Here is a 15,642-nt window from a genome sequence, read left to right on the forward strand (position 1 = left end):
CCCTTTTTCCTCTTAATAACCGGGCGCTCCAAGTTATGATCATCTCCTCTTCCCCTAGCCCTTGCGCCCTTAACTAGAACGTGTTTTTTCTTGGGATCTAATCCCGTTGGCACGCTCAGAACCTCAGGCTGAGCTAGGTCTGGAAACTCGACCTCTTCCTCGACAGGAGTTGCCACCGCGGGCGCCGAAGGATGAATGTAAAAATATATAATAATTAGTACCATTTCTTATTTATATTGAATACATTAACGTTATTTATTTAATCAAACCTGTGTGTCAACGGGCGCTTGAGTAGGCTCCTGAGATGGGTTTGTAGGCTCCTGAGATGGGTGTGGTGGTGAATATGAGGTAGTCTCCTGGACGAGATGTTGTTTGAAGTCCAAGTAAAGGTTATAAAAATTAAATAAATATTTACCTTATATTGAATAAAATTAGTTTTAAGTAAAAAACTTACATGCGCCTCAGTAGTCTCATGAGAAGACACCTCTGCCTCGGCAGGCTGATGAGAATGCTCCTGAATGGGTAGCTCCTGTGGACCCACTGGCGCCGAATCCTAAAATATGAAAAAAAAAACGAAATAATAACTAACATACATATTTAAAATAAGTACTTTAAATAATCAAATACGTATATTAAATATTCACCTTATATTGAATAAAACAAATTTTAATAAAAAGCTTACCTGTGGCTCAGTAGTCATATGGGAAGACACCGCTGGCTCGGTAGACCCATGAGAAAACACCTGAGTGGGTGGCTCTGGTGGACCCGCTGGCGCCGAATCCTAAAATATAAAATATTACTAAATAATGAGTAACATATATATATATATATATATATATATATATATATATATATATATATATATATATATATATATTTAAAATAAATAATTTTAAAGGAACAAATAAGTATTTTAAATACTAACCGGGATCAAAAACTCATCGAAGTCAAGAATCCTGGCTCCCTCTAAATTCCTCACAGGCCGCTCATCAGCTAATGAAGCGCGTAACGCCGCCCAATCAACGTTATCACGCTCCTCCATGTATGCATTCTGGCTCGGCTGTGATGAAAACCCGGGTATCTCAGCAAGTAAGAGCGCCAGCGTAAACGTAGGTGAGTCCCCAGGTGAGCTGCCACCGGCCTGGAACGACTGCGGATGGACTAGACGGTGAACGCCCTCTGGAATGGGATCGGCCTCATCCGCCTCATCTACCAGATGGTGTCCTCCACCACCAGGTCCTCTAGTAGCAGCGCCGCGTCCTCTACACGCACGGCGTCCTCCGGCAGCACGGCGTCCTCTGCCAGCACGGCCTCCTCCTCTGGGAGCACCCGGTCCTCCTCCTGGCGCTGCCTGATACTCAGCCTCAGGAACAGGCTCCTCCCTGCGCCTAATCTCGCCTGCTTGTCGTACCATCTCCGCGACAAGCCCCGCAAGCCCAGGGTAAGGCATATGCTCTAACCCCAAGATGCGTAAATGCTGTACGGCCACCAGCTGCATTTGTGTTTAACAGAAAAAAAAAAAGCTTATTTTTAAAACGTAACAATTAATGCAATTAAATAAATCTAAATACGATAAACTTACTAATGCCTCGTACTGCCCCGCGAGTGCTGAGTATCCTACATCCCTAGGGGGACGCAAAGCTGGGTTGCCAATCAATCGGCGTGTGATCTGATGATACCAGCGCATGTAATGCTCAATGGGAGTCAAATGACCGACCACCGCTAAAGTGCCCAACCTGTTCTCCCAATGGTGGAGCTGGACATCCATGAAAGCTAGAAAATCATCATCAACGGCAGCCCGATCGTCCCGCTGGTAGTGTCGGAGCTCATGACGGACATCAAGGGGTATACTCTGTGTATGCCCAAACTGTCGTAAGACACACTCGGGCATGTGATCCTCTACAATGTCCAGGTGTATCAATGGACACCGCGACCTCCAAACCCCTGACCTGCTCTACAGAAGGGCGGCAAACCATCTAATATAGCAGCGTACGGCATCCATATAAATAGTTGCATAACATATAAATACAAACCAGTGATCACCAAGTAGAAAAGACGTTTAATTAAATTATTAATGTAAATTTAAGTAGTTTTACCTCATTATCCGTCATGTGATCAAGCTAGTCCCGGAATGGAAGAATACTGTGGTGCGTATCCACATCCCGATCAAAACCAACTGTCCACCTCCTCGCATAAGGCATGTCAATCTAGAGGTGATGCCTAGGTACGGGCTGAAAAGGCAGCATCCTCTCCCACGCCCATAACTGTAAGCGATATTAGAAAATACGATTTTTAAGTCGTCATTTCAAGAGGTTTGTCTACATTAAAGGAAGGCACACTTAAAATATTACGTGGAGAAGAGCGAAAAATCCACACACATCTCTGACAACACCAACAGACGCTCGGCACAGGCATCTGTAAAGATACGCCAAAACAGCACCACCCCAGCTGTAGTCTCCCAGGCGGTCCAGATGCTCCAAGAAAACTAAATAACGTAAGCTGACAAAAGCACCCGATGAGTTCGGGAACAAGATGCCCCCGGATATAATAAGCAGGTACAAACGGGCATGACGATCAACATCGTCCTGCGGGGTGCCGTCGTCAACCGGATCCAGACCCTCCAAATAAGTGCAGAGTGCACTAATCTTAACCCGACTCTGTCCCGAAATCTGGCCCTCGGCATCAGGCACGAAGTGGGTGAGCCTAGTCAACTCTTTCTCCCATGTCTGACCAGGAGGAGGCTCGTACCGAGTGTGTAGTGGCTCTCCATCTACCCACAATCCAAAGAGGACCTCCACATCCTGAAGTGTAATCGTGGCCTCACCAGTGCGAATATGGAAAGTATGTGTCTCTGGCCTCCACCGCTCAACCATGGCCGTGATGAGCGCCCAATCATGCTGTACCCGACCAACGGACACGCAACGGTAGATGCCGCCCCGAGACAATATCTCCAACACGCGAGGGTGTGGGGGGTGCTCGCGTAAAAGAGCCCAAGCTCTCTACAGCCTACGGGGACGGAGCCTAGTAGATATCCCTATAGTACCGGCCCATAATAACTCTGACCTATGATTGTCTTGCAAAGACAATACTAATCTATCAGCGGGCCGGGGTGAACAGCGGGCCCCGGGTGAGCATCGGGCGCAGGGGGAACATTCAGATCCATGAAAGAGTCCGGTCTGTACAAACTAAATTAGTCATTATTCTTGAAATGAAAGATAAATTATATTAACTAATTAATAATTTGTAGGGAATATGTGAATTATGTAGTATTATATCTTGTGAATAATTAACATGGGATATGCAGTAAATTTAATTTGTGATAGTAAGGACACATATGTGATGACAAAGATTTTTAAGTTAATTACTTTTGAATTATGTGATGGCAAAAACTTGTTAAGTTAATTAGTTTGGGAATCGAAATTCAGCAGTAATATTTGTTTGGAACTCTATTTTGAATATGTGATATATTTTTAGTTGACCAAATAGCCAACACAACTACGATAAAATTAAACTAAAAGAGTATATTCGTCGACCACATATTTTCCTACAAACTTTACATTTTTTTCGTTAGCTTATGTATTTATGAAAAAAAGAACTTTAACTATTCTTTTTAAGATAATCTTTTTTTATTTAACATATATATTCACGCTTTTAAAATTATATAGATTAACATTTCATAATCATTTACAACTTGTTTGGATGGTTGTTACCTATTGTATTATATTATATTGTTAGTTTAAATAAAATGTTTGCTTTGATTGTTACTTTAATTTTATTGTTATGTAACGACGAAAGGTCCTATTTTATGTAACCACTGATTTGGTCCTATACAATACAACACAATACGATAAATGTCAAAACAATACATAACAATCATCCAAACAAAGTGTTAACAACATAATAATTCATTACCAATCAACTTCTTTCAATTCATAAACAATATTTAACAACTAATAAATTCATAATCAATTAACAAAATAATAATTCATTAACAATTCATAAATAATTAACAAATTAACAACTCATAAACATATAACAAATTAACAATTCATAAACATTTAACAAATTAACAATTCATAAACATTTAACAAATAATGAATTAAACAAAAACAAAAATCGGAATAGTGGCAAAAGCCACTGCCTAGTCCGAACAAGAACTTTTTTGGAAAATAGTAAGGATTAAATGTTAAGCATGCTTAGAATATAATGTATATAACAAAATAATAACAAAAGTTCATAGTAGAAAACCTTAATCGAAGATTTTTTGTAGAGTTATTTTAATCGAGTTGTATGCCTCTTTTTTCCAAAATTCGAGCTTAGAATCTTGCTCCTTGACTTGAATATACCGAGAATCTAAACTTTCCGGACGAAATTTAATAGAAAATGTCGTTTTTGGATGTGGGGACCACCTTGGTATCGCCTCCAATGGCGTTTTTCAATTTTTTTTTGCCACTGGAGGGACCAGTGGTGGAACCCGACGGGGTTTTAGTTGGGTCCTATAGCGCAGTATTTTACTGCGCTATAGGTGAGAGAAGCATTTGCATAGCGCAGTGAAATACTGCGCTATAGCACTTAACGGCTCCGTCTCCGTGAAGTGCTATAGCGCAGTATTTTACTGCGCTAAAGGTACTTTTGTAACATTTTTTTTGTTGAGGTATTTTGATTCAAAATGGCATTTTTGGGGGCATTTTGGTTCCGGACTCCACATGAGGCAAGATGACTTGCTACTAAGGTGGTAAATATGGTATCTCATACACCTGACCGCCAAGCATCTGGGATGGTCACAAACAACTGGTATAGACTGGAAATGAGGGAAGATAAGCTACTTAGAGCCCGTTTGGATTGGCTTATAAGTTGCTTATAAGTTTTTTTCAATTTTTTTGAGTGTTTGGCTGACCAGCTTAAAGTCATTTTGTGCTTAAAATAAGTTAAAAAAAATAATTGGGCCCATTTGACTTAGCTTATCTAAAACAGCTTATAAGCTGTTTGCAGCTTACAGGCATAAATAAGTCCATCCAAACAGGCTCTTAATATCATTTTTCCTTAGTTTATGTCTAGTTCCCTTTTACATTTCCTCAATTTTTTTTTAATTTTTTTTATCAAGTAATAAACATTTCCTAACTTAATGAGAGTTGCAATTTCTTGATGCATTTGATGTCATAGTGTGAGCAAGTGATACATCTAATGCTATATACAGTGTAATGATGGTTGATTGGTAGAAGAGAGGATCTTTTGCAAACCTTATGAGTTCAATTTTTAACGTTCGGACTTAACTCATTGTACTTTTGAAATTGGATTAAGAATTTAATGTTTGTTGAAACTTTTAGTGGATTTTCGCACTTGCTATATTGCTCGGACTCTTAAAAAATACGGACGTGTTTGTGTCGGATCCTCCAAAAGCTTGCCTTTCTTGCACAAGCCTTATGACTTCAGGTAGCAAGAAACATCTCAACTTTTTTGAAGCCTGGGCATCTGGCCGCTCCGTTTTTATTGCTTACCTGAATGCTGATTGTGTTACCCCATCCACTTGGCCCACACTTTTTTTTTTTTTTTTTTTTTGTGCATTATGAAAACATGTTGGGCTGCAAACTGTAGCCTGAAGGCAGTTCCGAGCCTTGAAGTTGTTAAGAATGTTTACACCCTGACGACTAATTATGTTGATTTGATTATTTGTTATTAGGTGAGATTTCTTATTTGTAAATTGCAAGTTAAACAAGCTACTAAAAGGGAATCTTGATACACATGAAAATTAAGATTCATACGAAATAGAACCGCTATATTAGTACCCTTTAGGGGTGGAAAAAGGACGGTTTGGGTGAACTTAGGCAGGTCAAAATGAGTTGAATCAACCCACAAGGGTGGCTCAGTTGGTTGAGCATGGGGCTTTCATAATGAAGTTCTCAAGTTCGAAACCCCCTGCCTACGACAGTAGGGAATTTGCCTTCTAGGCCGAGCTCGTTGCACCGGGCTTGCCTAGTGCGGGTTACCTCTTCTGTATGGTTTGCGAGCTATTGCATAGAAGCTGGGTTTACCCTGTGCGCACCCGAAGGGTAGCGGCTGCGGGTTCCCATGTCATAAAAAAAAATAGGCTGAATCATTAAATGAGTCATTATCTAACCCGCCCAACTTGACCTAATTTTTGTGCTTTCTATTTCGGAGATACCAATAACTATTCTCGATCAAATATTTACAAACAAGTTTTCATACATATTACAATTCACAAGTAGTTAAAAATTTATGTAATTTTACAGTCACAAACTTTGAGTCTTATATTTGTTTGCTACAGACTTTACAAACTTGAATTGGAGTGCAGCTAGGAGTGGAGGTGCCGGGAGAAACTTAAAAGTCATTTCACCCAATGTTGAAGCTTGGATAACTAATTTTAATGCGACTACTGCAGATGTGGCAGGTGTAATGCGAGGTAGAATTGAGGTTGAAAGGGGTTGCTTCTATGGTTGGTGTCCAAACTTGAAGTCACGATCCTTGCTGAGCAGGAGAGCTAAGAGAATTGAACCGGATGTGATCGATATTCAAACTGAAGGAACAGAGTATGCTGTCTCCTATCCTGCACCACCTGCAATCAAAATTGAAGCTATACCTAGTAATAATGACTAGGAGTTTGAATCCAGAAAATTGAAAGAGGAAGAGGCCATGGAAGCTTTGAGAGAGGATAGTGTTATTATAATTGGGATATGTGGTATGGAAGTTGTTGGAAAGACAGCACTGGTTGAGAAAATCTGACAAAGGATGAAACAAGAAAGGTTGTTCGATGAGGTTGTCATAGTAACTGTCACTCAGAAACCAGACTTGAAAAGAATTCAGGTTGAGATCGCTGGAGGAATGGGTTTGAGATTAGAAGGGGACAATTTGTGGAGTCGTGGAGATTAGCTGTGGTCAAGTTTAACGGGTCAGGACCATGTCGTCTTTGTAATCTTGGATGATGTTTGGGAGGCTTTTGATCTAAAGAGACTAGGAATTCCCAGTGATCGCAATCACAACCATCGGTGCAAAGTGACATTGACAACGCGTCTCCAAATGTTTATGAAACAATGGAGGCTCAAAAGATCATGGAAGTTGGAACCTTATCTGAAAATGAGACATGGATTCTTTTTAGGCAGAAAGCTGCTAATTCAGTTAACATTCTTTCTTACACAGCAAAAGATGTTGCGAAAGAATGCAAAGGATTGGCGCTTGCAATTATTACGATTGCAGGAGTGCTAAAGTGTAAAAGCAAGACTTCACGGGAGGATGCCCTTAAACAATTACAAAGATCTGCATCAAAAAATATCCCAGGAGTGCACACAAAAGTTTATCAATCTCTGAAGCTAAGCTATAATTGCTTGGAAAGTGATGATGTTCGGTACCTTTTTTTGCTTTGTTCCTTGTTCGAGGAAGATAGTAATATTTTGTCCTAAAGAATTACTTAGATATGGGAATGGGGCTTGGCATCTTTTCAGAAATTGAAAATTTAGAAGAAGCAAGAAAAAGGGTTTGTCATCTGTTAGAAGCATTCGAAGATCGTTTCTTGTTATCCGAAGGCTTCCTCGAAGATTATGTCAAAATGCATGATGTGGTTCATGACGTGGCTATATCAATTGCGTCTGTGGGCAAGCATGTCTTTATGGTTAGTCATGATGTAAACTCTGAAGAGCTTCCAAGAATAACTGCTTACGAACAATACACTCACATTTCAGTTGTAGCAAAATGACTTGATGAGCTTTGTACTAAAGCAATATTGTTCCCAAGGTTGAGTTTCTAATGTTAACACTCTTAAAAGCCATTCAAATTACAGGATGACTTTTTTGTTGGAATGAGTAAACTCAATGTCTTAAGTCTGAGGTGGCCAGATATGGGTAGCCCATTTTGCTTTTTCTAGCACCGGTTAGGTTGTTGTCAAATCTGAGGATGCCATTTCTGATTAATTTAAGGTTAAATGACATATCCGACATTGGCGAACTTGTCACTGTAGAAATTCTCAGCATTAGAGATTCTCATTTGAAGTTGCTGCCAGCGGAGATAGGAAAATTGACTGATCTAATTATGTTAGGGTTTTGGAATGAGGAATAAGCAGAGTGTTCTTTGTGAAACTTGGACGGCTTGTTATAAAGGGTCTGTTCTCAATGACGAATTTATTGCGGATCTGCTGTCAGAATAGTATTCTGTTTCCAAACTCGAAAGACAAGACGTAAGAGAGTGTGATAGCTACAGTACCTCTTTCGTCTGTCCTTCTCTGGGAGTTCGTCAAAACTTGAAGACCTGACAATATCTTTCCCTGATGATGAGGAAATCTCTCGGAGGACATATATCGAACCGGAAGGGAAGATGGTCCAAGTAATCAAGTTCCCAATTTATATGAGATGCACCTTGAATTTCTGAAATGCCTCACTCACTTTTGCAATGACATTGTTGAGGGCATTGAATTCCCTCAGTTACAAATCACGCACTTCATCGACTTACCTCAGTTCGAGAATTACTGGCCTACACCCAACAAAAGCAGCTCTTCCACGGACGCAAGTCCTCTTTTTGATGAAAAGGTATGTGTCTGCTACGATGTATCATAGAACTTGTTCTTTTAAGTTTGTAATTGCAGTGTTTTTAAGAATTAAAATTTTGAAAATCATGTTAGTTCTAATTCCATCCTTTCGTGTTTTAGTTATTTACTTCATGTTACAGGATAAGATATGGTTTTGTTTTTTTCCTAGTTGTAATTGAAGATATATTGAGTTTTCATTCCTTATAAAAATGCAAGGCCTTCAAAATTTTCAGTTTTCTTGTCCCAACCTAGAACAGTTAAAACTCAATAATGCTGCAGCATAACTGCTTTATGCTCTTACCAACTTCCAACTGGCTTCTTCAGCACACATGAAAAATTGGAGATAAGTGGGTTGGCAATTTGAGAAACTTGATGTCCTCATCAGTGGTCCAAGGGGTTCTGAATCTCCGAATACTAAAGATAAGATACTTTCATCAATTGAAGAAGTGATCACAAAAGAGGAATACGAGAAAAAATGACTAATGAGCCAGAACCTGGAGCTTATCAAGATACCGAATCTCAGGCACTTTTTTCTGACTACGCATCTTTTAGAATTTCCATTTCTTAGCAAAGTGGAGATTTGTCACTGCCCTAAAATGAAGATATTTGTCCTGGAATCTGTGAGTACGCCAAGTCTGGAATGGCTGTTTGTAGAAAAAACAATCAGAAAAGCTGAGGTGAAAGATGATCTTCAATAAAGCGATACAGAAGATCTTTAATTTGAAGGTTTGTCTTGTGCCGCTGCATAACTCACTATACTTGTGATACATTAATACAGCTATCTTTTCCTTTTCACTTGTAAATAGTAACACTCAGATAGTTAAGCAACTTTCTTTTACTTGCCCAAATATTTCCCATTACAAAAATAAATCATCAGTGTACTCACTAATCTTTCAAGTAATTGAACTTACTAAGCTGTTCATCTCTGTTCTTTAACAATCTCTGTTTCCACGAACAAAAGAAACTAGTGATGGTGACGAGTCTGAAGCTGGTGATGGTGGAAGCTAGTGGTAATCGTCTCACTGTTAAAAGGATCTCACAAATCTCGTGCCTAGCTAGTCTCAGATGTTCCCAAAGTATCACTCTGAACTCAAAGTCTGCCATAATAAGGGGAATAATGCAGGTGTCGTTTCAGTTTCTCAAGCGAATCTTAATTCCTTGTCTGAAAATGCGTGGATAATTTGATGCATTTTGATTAAAGACCCTAATCAAAATAAAATTCTTTTTTGCATATCATGTGATGAATGATTGTGATAAATGGAGAATCTAGTTATGGAAAATAGATAATTAGGGGACGGAGAACAGACACCGGTCAATATATAAATACAATAAAATGTACAGCTCAGTCAAATACACGTGACATGGGATAAGGTTGATACAACTGAATAATATATCCAAATACATTGAAATACAGCCAAAACAAAAGGATTATCAGTATATAAATACAATGAAATACACAACTCGTTCGTGTATTTAAAAGATTTAGTCCACTCGATACATGTATTTAAAGACACGGAAATACAGTCGAAACAACATAAAAGGTAGCTACGGTCTGTGTTTCATGATTTTTGTATTTCGCTGCATTTCAAAACGCTGAAATACGGTCGCTAGGACATTTGTATTTTGCTGTATTTCAAAACGATGAAATACAGGCGCTGGGACATTAAAGGTAGCTAGCGTTTGTAATTACCAAACTTATAGCTATATATTATTAGAAGCTTATAAAAGGTAGCTATTTATGCAAATTTCTCTTCATTCAATGAGTGTTATAGATCAAAAGAGAGAGGTCAACAAAGACTAGTCTAGCCTATAAACCCATTAACTTTTCTTTCTTTAGTCGATGAGGAACAATTGACACATAATTAGTGAGATGCAGAAACTAACAAGTAGAAGCACTCCAAGATTAACTGCATGATCCTCTTCCTTTCATGACATACTTCCTTAGCCTGGTATATAAGCATTCCGATACCAAATCCTTAACTTCAACAATTTGCTGCCATTTTTAGTCCCTTAAATTGCTCATAAAGGGCCACCTCTAGGGGAAGAGCTACGATAATTAGGTATAGGTTCGGCCAAACTCAATAAATTTTGTATTAGGAAATTCATTGAATTTGTGTAAATGTTTAATTGCGAATCTAGTACCTAAAATGAGCTATAGATCATATACCAAAATTTAGAATCCATAAACTTTAAATTTAGATTTAGCCTCTTAGCACCTAGAGGTGAAATTTTAAAAGGTGTTTATAGGGATATTGTCCAACTACTTTAGTTTAAAGGCCACCCCGCAGTTCTCAATTTATTGGATAAAAGGGTCAACTTACTTAAGTAATTCCTTACTCTTTCAAAAGAAGTAACTAATTCCTTTTTAAAGTACACTATTATACCCATGGCTTTAGTCTAGAGGTACTGGCGCAACTCATGTGGATTAGATGTATGTCACAATTTGAACTTTACTGTAGGTGAGCAAAGTCATTATCCACCAAATATCATGTGTCATTGTTCCTTGTGAATTTCTCGGTTATAAAAAAGTAATTTTTATTAATTTAAGTGGCAAGAGTTATTTTTTTCATCTTTTGTACAAGTGAACTGGCTAACCCATTACGAGTCTCTTGAGATAATTTATGTACCTAGAGCTAGAATTAAACGATCACCTCGTGGGGTTCTAATGTAAACAACTACACTTGATTTTTATAAGAACAACATGTAAATGTTTAAGCATTGAACGATTTTTTTGTAGTTTTCATCTCATGATATATCAACAAGAGGAATGAAAAATGCAAAAGTAATTATATTATCTTTTCAGTAGTTTCTTAAAAACCATCAACTTTAGATAGGTTAGTTGCCCAAGAAATGGGTTGTTCATTACTTCACGGATACTGAAGTTGAATGTTTCTCTAAATTAAGTTGTTATGTCATTGTCATACACAACCAATCATATTTGGTCCGACTACTAATTAAATGATAGTGTAATCCATTAAAAAATAGACATTATTAATTAAAAAATGATGCTATACATCATTAGTTATATTGCTTTATTTTTTTTCTTCTTTAGTGAAGATGGTCGGCTCAATGATGTTGCTTCTGGATTGGAGACGAGCAAAAATTAGTACATGCAGTGTAATCAAGTTGACAATATCTACCATGGACCACCAAATGAAAAAAGTTGGGGTTAATATAATATTTTCCACCTTGTAGTTGGCTGATAGACTGTACGGCTTAAATATTTTTACCGCTTAATCAAATTTATCTCTAAGGGGCGATTTTGTTTGGAAGTAAGTTATTCATAGATTATAATGCATGAATTATTAACATACGAATTATAATGCGAAAAATCTAACATAGGATAATAATATGGGAGTAAAAAATGTTGGGATTATAATATGGGAGTTAGAAGTGCAGAGATTATAAAATGGGAGTTAGAAATGCAGGGATTATAACTTAGGTATTGTACTATAGAGACTTTTTTTTATTAGATAGTATATGATTTCTTATATAAAAACTAATATATGGTGCACAATTGAAAATATTTATTTATTTTACAAATACTATTTAATATATGAATGGTCAATAAAAAAAAAAGTCATAAATCTACGTAATTGAAAATGATAAAGTGTTGGAGGGAAATTTTCAGGACGAGCTCCTGAATATGAAAAAAATTCTGTTGAGAGTGATATCCTCGTAAATGAGACCTGAAATGCACAATTTTTTATTTAATTGGGCTTTAATATAAATAACTAACACCGAATGAAAAATTAAAAGAGAAAAAATTATAGCTAAATCTAGAATGAGCCATAGAGAATTAACAAAGAAATGGGGACATCGGCGGCTAACGTAACGTTCCCGGCCCCATCCCCATTGTTGGGATCTGATTCACGTCTCCTCATTCTGTCTTTTTCTATTCTGCTTGATACGTTTTATTTGAAATTAAGTTTACCAAATCTGATATAATCATTTCAAAAAGTAGAGTAAAAATGTCTATGAACAATTAAATTACAACAACAACATATTCAGTGTAATCTTACAACTGGAGGTCTGAGGAGGGTAAAGTGTGCGCATATCTTATTCCTACCTTGACAGGCAGAGAAGTTGTTTTCGATAGACCCTCGACTCAAATAATCAATTAAATTACAAATTATTTAAATATTATTAAGAGTGTCCATACGTATATATAAATTAAAGCCGTTTTATTTATTTTTAGCTACATGACAAGGCAGCAGCCAGGTTGAGACACATGAGTATGTTTGGGATTCGGAATCCCATTTTAAGATTTTCCTCACCTAAAAAATAAGTAGATAAATCAAAAATAGGAATTATCTTCATAATTTGATAAATGTTGTAAAAAAAAAAGAAACTAACATCTAACTATCTAAGCCCGGTGGTCCAACTGAATTTACTCAAAAAACTTGTTCTATGTAGCTATAGATTCGACTTTCCTTCTAATTTGTTCTTCCTTTATTAATGTTTTTACTACTATATAGAAGCACCAGTTGGTGCCCCTTTTCGTCATCCGTCGTCGTACTATATAGAAGCATCAGTTGGTGTCCCTTTTCGTCATCCGTCGTCATCCAAAAAAAAAAAAAAATTGGGCCCCATATTAAACAGGCCCATAAAAAAAATGTGGGCATCATATATATTAAACAACAACTAATATTAAAAAAAAAATTGTGAGCCTCATATTAAACATCAACCAGTATTAAAAAATAAAAGTGAAACCCACCATATCCAAACTCATGAGAAAAAAAAAGTGGACCCCATATTAATAAAATCAAGCAATATTAAAAAAAAGGTGAATCCCATATTAAAAAAACAAACAATGTTAAAAAAAAAATTGTGGGCCCTATAAAAAAAATTTGGGCCCCATATTAAACAGGCCCATAAAAAAAATGTGGGCCCCATATTAAACACCAACCAGTATTAAAAAAAAAGCGGACCCCATATTAACAAAATCAAGCAATATTAAAAAAAAAGTAAATCTCATATTAAAAAAAAATTGTGGGTCCCATATTAAACACCAACAAGTAATAAAAAAAGGGAGAAGAAAAAAAAGTGGAACCCACCACATCCAAACTCCCGGGAAAAAAAAAGTGAACCCCATATTAACAGAATCAAGTAAAAAAAAATTGTGGGCCCCATATATATTAAACAACAACTAATATTAAAAAACATTGTGGGCCCCATATTAAACACCAACCAGTATTAAAAAAAAAAGTGAAACCCACCACATCCAAACTCACGGGAAAAAAAAAGTGGACCCCATATTAACAAAATCAAGGAATATTAAAAAAAAAGTGAATCTCATATTAAAAAACAAACAATGTTAAAAAAAAAATGTGGGCCCCATATTAAACACCAACCAGTATTAAAAAAAAGGGAGAAGAAAAAAAAGTAGAACCCACCACATCCAAACTCACGGGAAAAAAAAATTGAACTCATATTAACAGAATCAAGCAAAAAAAATTGTGGGCCCCATATATATTAAACAACAACTAATATTAAAAAAAAATATGGGTCCCATATTAAACACCAACCAGTATTAAAAAAAAAAAGTGGAACCCACCACATCCAAACTCACGGGAAAAAAAAATGGACCCCATATTAACAAAATCAAGCAATATTAAAAAAAAAAAGTGAATCCCATATTAAAAAAACAAACAATGTTAAAAAAAATTATGAGCCTCATATTAAACACCAACCAGTATTAAAAAAAAAAAAAAAAAGTGGAACCCACCACATCTAAACTCACAGGAAAAAAAAAGTAGATCCTATATTAACAGAATCAAGCAATATTAAAAAAATAAAATTGAATCCCATATTAATAAAACAAACGATGTTAAAAACCAAATGCTTAGAAAATACTTTATTATATTTCTATTTTTCTATTATATAGAAGCATCGGTTTACCCATGCTTCGTCGACAGTCACTCTTAAAAAAAAAAAAAAACTGGACCCCACCCTCCCCAAACTCATGAAAAAAAAGTGGACTCCACCCTCTCCAAACTCTTGAAAAAAAAAGATGGACCCAATATTAAAAAAGAAAGAAAAAAGGCAACGTCAAAAAAAAAAATGTACACCCCATATACTAAAAAATCAAACAATATTCATGTAATTCTCAAAGTATCCCCATCAAGTCAATAATAATGAATTCATTGTCACATGCATATTAACCTATTAGTGAGAGCAAATGAAATTATTGCACAGCAAAAAACATTAACCTCATATTATTACTTTTCTTCAAAATATTTAATTGTTGTATTTGCTATTCCGCTATGTCATTTATTTGTTATGTTTACTAAAATAAATATACTTAAAATATATATATATATATATTTAAAAAATAAGATACAATTTAATTACTTTTTTATTTTTATTCTTACTCTAATAAATGTGAAAAGAGATTAATATCAAATGAAGATCAATAATGAATAAGGTAAATTAGTTAAATTATATTTCTAATTCACGTTTCCTTAAAAAACCATGCAAAAGACAACATGACAAGTAAAATGGGGTAAACCGAGAATTTCTACTTTGTTTCGTTTAAATAGAAAATTAATTTCTACTTTGTTTCGTTTCAAACATGTAAAATTAATTTAATAATTTGAATTAGAATTATCCAAATCAAAATTTGATAAAAAATAATAAGTATTTTACACTTTTAAATTAATCGAATTAAAATTGAAAGTGTCAACTGATGCTTAAATATTGCTATTATTTTATCTCAAAGAGAGAAAAATAGTTTTCTTTTAAATAAGTCTTCTCTTTTAAAAAATATTAATAAATTTTCGAAGCAAACACGAATAAAATAAAGTTTTAGATACAGAGTACAAACTACAATGTTATATTAATCGTATTTTGAATATAGTACACACATATATATATTATCACTATCTAAACACAACTATATTTACATAGATACACTATAATCTGAAGTGTTGAGCCCGTGCTAAGCCATCTAGTTAGCACATAAGAGAGGGACACATTATTTTCCTACAATAAATAAATAAATAAATTGTACTATTAGATTTAGTTCTTGCTGTGCGTTTGTGAGCCGGGGATTTATGAGCCTTATCTTATAATCTTATGCTGGAAAGAAACATTTCACCGACAATTAA

At 35.9% G+C, this 15,642-nt stretch overlaps 1 pseudogene; it reads left to right on the forward strand.

Annotated features, from left to right (window-relative positions):
- The first annotated feature begins 4,741 nt into the window (after nt 1-4,741).
- Nucleotides 4,742-9,680, forward strand: LOC132608250 (probable disease resistance protein At1g61190; annotated as a pseudogene).
- Nucleotides 9,681-15,642: the final 5,962 nt, after the last annotated feature.

This window comes from Lycium barbarum, chromosome 8, assembly GCF_019175385.1.
Source record: "Lycium barbarum isolate Lr01 chromosome 8, ASM1917538v2, whole genome shotgun sequence".
In the NCBI taxonomy this organism is placed as follows: Eukaryota; Viridiplantae; Streptophyta; class Magnoliopsida; order Solanales; family Solanaceae; genus Lycium; species Lycium barbarum.